Below are 4706 nucleotides of genomic sequence, written 5' to 3'. Positions count from 1 at the left end.
TCACTTTTAATTAATTTGTTCGTTCGTTTTTTTTTACCTCGTTGAAGAAATTATTTTTATGCTTCCAGTCTAATGCTTTTACCTTTTCTCCTTTGTTGGGAAAAAGAAAAGGCAGAGCACTGTAATGGGATTGCTCTAATAATTAATTTTTTGACTTTTTTGGAAGATGGGTCTCCGTAATTATGTAATTCTTTGAGATCTAGTGTTTTGTTATACCGAGTGATGATTCTTTGTTTTTCTTTATTCTCGTAGTTGATTTCAGTCAACTGGTCCTTCGTCTATGGGAGTTGCATTTGAAGAAATGCGGGCTATTTCATGATTTCTTAGAAAAATGCTATTTTTATCGATGAAATGCTGATCTGGAAAGCGTACATTTTTAGTGGATTTTGCTAAGATGAGTAGAATTTGAGTGATAGATTAACGAAGGAAGTATAAAAATGTCGTCTTGGGAGCATTTTGGGGAGATAGCAAATATAGCACAAATGGTTGGAATTGATCATGCGGTGAGGCTATTTTAGGGAGCGTTTGCAATCACTAAAAAAAATGTGATTGTTAGTTTTTGGCTTAAAAATTTATTTTTGTATGTTTCTTAAACCTAGATTATGTGTTAGCTTATGTTTAACTTAATTGAAATCCAAAAGCTAGTCATGTGGTGATTATGATTATCCAAAAGTGATTTTAATAAGAAGGTCATTGTTAAGATCACTCTAATCACTTATTTATCAAACACTATCCAACTTTGATTTTTAGATTTTCACATTTGTTTTCAAACACTACCAACTTTTGATTTTTCTTAAATTTTTTATAATCTATAAATTAATCACTTCTACAAAAGCACAATCTATTGCAAACACTGCCTTAGTGAACAGTTGCCAAAATCGAAACTATGTTGAATTGATTGGTTGATTACTGGGCTTACTGATCACTTGGACAGTTGGACGACTAGATTCCTTCGTTCATATAATATCTTATTAAATCGCATCAATATTCATAATCATAATCATAACAAATTTAACTATATTAGGGAGTGTTTGCAATCACTAAAAAAAATTGATTGTTAGTTTTTGGCTTAAAAAATCATTTTTGTGTGTTTGTTAAACCTAGATTATGTGTTAGCTTATGCTTAACTTAATTGAAATCCAAAAGCTAGTCATGTGGTGATTATGATTCTCCAAAAGTGATTATAATAAGATCATTGCTAAAATCACTCTAATCACTTATTTATCAAACACTATCAACTTTGATTTTTAGATTTTCACATTTGTTTTCAAACACTACCAACTTTTGATTTTTCTTAAATTTTTAATAATCTATAAATTAATCACTTCTACAAAAGCACAATCTATTGCAAACACTCCCTAAATATGATAATACATTTATGGAATTGTGAAAATATTTTCATTTAATAGAATATTCCCATTTTGTGTTGGAAATATAAAATACAAAACAAACGTCTTTATTTGGATTTTACTAATTTTTGGCAAGTTTTTAATAAAGAAAATTTCTTTCATAATTTTGGGATGTTTTTTTTTTTGGAAAGATATGTGATTCAGGGATGTTTTGAGCGAATAAAATAAAAAAATAAAAGTTACATGATATGGTTTTATAAATCAATTTGTGAGATGAATTCTTACTTGAAGGACTGATGAAAAATTACGATTTTTTTATGTCAAAAATGTTAATTTTCATTGTAAATATCATCATTTCGACTAGTCTTATAGATGTGAATAATCTACTATTAGAATTGAATTACAAAAATCCAAATTTTGGAATTAAAACTGTTGATATTGAATAAAAGAAATTTTAATATTATTAAAAAAATTTATTTCACAGAGATAATATGAAGTAAATATTTGAAATATCTAAATTAATTTGAAATTTATTTCAATGACTTATAAATAACTAATTGAGTTTTTGAAAACTATAATGTAATTTCAATTTCATTAATGCAAAGACAACTTAAATGAAAATGGAAGAATAATGTGTTTTAATGATAAAACATATTTTTTTTTTTTTGCGAAGTTATTTATGCATAAAACAGATTGGTCCGTTTGGGAATAGTAACACTTATTTTTTTAAAAAAAATGCTTTTTCAAAAAAGTTATGTGTTTGGTTACAATAGACGTTTTTTTTAAAAAACACTTATTTAAGCTCAAATAAGTGTTTTTTTAAAAGCCAGGAATTTTGGTTTTTTGGCTTTTACTTATGTTTTTTAATTTAAAAAATCACTTTTTTAACATTTATTCAAACACTAAAACTCCTTCTGCTTTTTTTTATTATTAATAAAAACACTTTAAAAAGCTGAACTTATTTAAGTGTTTTTTTAAGCAAATAACTTGTCAATAACTTTTGTATCCAAACGGGAATGGGCTCTTAGAGTTGTTTTGATGGAATAAAGTATATATACAATTTTAAATTACGAGAAACCCTAGAAAGAACAGGTTCAAACGAGAAACCCTAGAAAGAACGACGGGCAATATGTCTCCCATAAGGTATGAATTGAATCTTCTCTATTAATATTCTTACTGTCTGATCTATCAATAACAACTAATTTTGTTTGTAGTAATGGTGTTCGTAGAATTTTATCTGATAGCAAACAAGGAGTGAGGAAAATTATTAATGTTCGTGCCCCTCCTCCACCGTACGTATTTATAATCGATCGATGTCTATTTATTTCTTTTAAAAGGAATCTAGCAAACAATCTCACTGTTCGATTTATTGATTTGTTTCGTGTTCACAGAGTTAATCCGGAGCAGAAAAGCGACTTTCCAAAGGTTTTGAGAGGTTAGCAAAGAAGAATTAGGTTGCGAAGAATGTGACATCACATGAGATATAGGTTTTCTTTGTGTGAGAGCAATAAAAACGATAGTCTTCTTGAGTAGAAGAATAACCTATAAATTAAAAGGTAGTCTTGAGAAGCGCGAGGATCTAGTTTTTACCATGATGACGAATATGAACAAAAGTTGAGCACCCACACCCAAAGGTTTTTAACGGAAGGTATTGAGATGTGGAAAACTAGGGATATGGCGTTTTGAGCATGGCCAATGCGGTTTAAAAGTTAATTGTTGTACTTGGTACGCAATTAACACTAGACACCAGCGTCTGTCGATAGTTGGATGGAGTCGTCTAGAAGTTGTAAAGGCCATGATGAGTCCTAGCACTGCGAATCATCATCCCCTTAGCAGATCCTGAAATTGACACGACAATGGCAAGAATTTAGCAATGCATCAACCGTCATGATCAGGTTTACTAAGGGGCCGGAGGTGTATTCAATCAGGATAATTAATGACTTTTATGGATTTTAAAAGTTTAGTGGTATTCAATCATGACTTTTATAAACTCTACATAAGTTTTGTGGTATTCAAAATAAACTTTTTTAGAGTTTTAAAAGTCAAGTGGTATTCAACCTTGACTTTTAAAAACTCTATAAAAGTCTAGTGTTATTAAAAATGTCAATGAACTTTTAATAACTCCATGAAAATCATGGGCATACAAACATTAATGCTTAAGGTACAACTATATTTTGTAAACCCATAATTTATATCTTTTTCTCACATTTTCTCACTCTTCACTATGCCCTCTCTATCTCACTATCTCCTATATATGTATTTTTCATTCTTCTCCAAAAATAAAAAAAAAATTATTTAAAAATTTGAAAATTTTCAAATATTTTGTGCTTTTTAATATATGATTTATATCAATAATTATAATATTTAATGATAATAATATATGATTCAATAAATTATAATATGATTTAATTCAAAAATTTGAATAGCGGATAACAGACATGATAAAAAAACAAATAAATTTTTATGATATAATTGATAAAATATTTTATAAGTTATCATATGTTTTTTTAAAAAAATAATTTTACACAATCGCAAAGTTTTTACTTTATAATTTTGTTACAATAATATATATATATATATATATATATATATATATATATACATTTAAAATAAATGAAATCCTTTTTCATCAATAAATTAAAAAAATATTTCAAATAAATTTAGGAAAAATTATTTTTTTTGTCCTGTATGTTTATCATTTTGCGATTTCAGTCCTTTATATTTTCATATTTTAATTTTAGTCCGTTATCTTTATTTTTTTTTTGACAATTTTAGTCTTTTTTTTAGATGGCATCAATTCAATGCTGATGAGGAGCTGACGTGTACAGTGCCACATAAGCATTTTTGAATAAAAGGACCGAAATTGCCAAAAATAAAACATGCAGGACTAACTGAAATGTGAAAACATAGAGGACCAAAATCGCAAACCGCTATCTTAATTTTTTCGGCAATTTTAATCCTTTTCCGACATGGCGCTGACGTGACACAAATTCAGTGCTGATGTGGAGCTGACATGTACAGTGCCACGTAAGCATTTTTGAATAAAAAGGACCGAAATTGCCAAAAATAGAACATGAACTGATAAGTGAAAATATAGAGAACTACAATCGCAAAGTGTCAAACATACATGACTAAATTTGCAATTTTCCCATAAAGTTATTATTTATGTCAAACAATTACTTCAAAGAAAAAAAGATATATTTAAGATACAAATTCATGTAATTGTATGAAAAATTTACAAATCTCTATAAAAGTTCTGCAAAAGTCTACAAAGAATCCATGAAAATCTGTTTGTAAATTCGTGAGATTCTATAAAAGTCAATAAAAATCCATAAACTCCACAAAAGTCTATCATTT

The 4706-nt window shown here is 27.8% G+C and overlaps 1 long non-coding RNA gene across 1 annotated transcript; it reads left to right on the top strand.

Annotated features, from left to right (window-relative positions):
• Positions 1 to 2238: 2238 nt before the first annotated feature.
• Positions 2239 to 3273, top strand: LOC140886184 (uncharacterized). The gene is made up of 3 exons (XR_012151461.1): positions 2239 to 2492; positions 2564 to 2641; positions 2741 to 3273. It is a non-coding gene; the product is annotated as an uncharacterized lncRNA (long non-coding RNA).
• Positions 3274 to 4706: the final 1433 nt, after the last annotated feature.

This window comes from Henckelia pumila, chromosome 3 (assembly GCF_033568475.1).
Source record: "Henckelia pumila isolate YLH828 chromosome 3, ASM3356847v2, whole genome shotgun sequence".
In the NCBI taxonomy this organism is placed as follows: domain Eukaryota; kingdom Viridiplantae; phylum Streptophyta; class Magnoliopsida; order Lamiales; family Gesneriaceae; genus Henckelia; species Henckelia pumila.
This window is presented reverse-complemented; position numbering and strand designations above follow the sequence as displayed.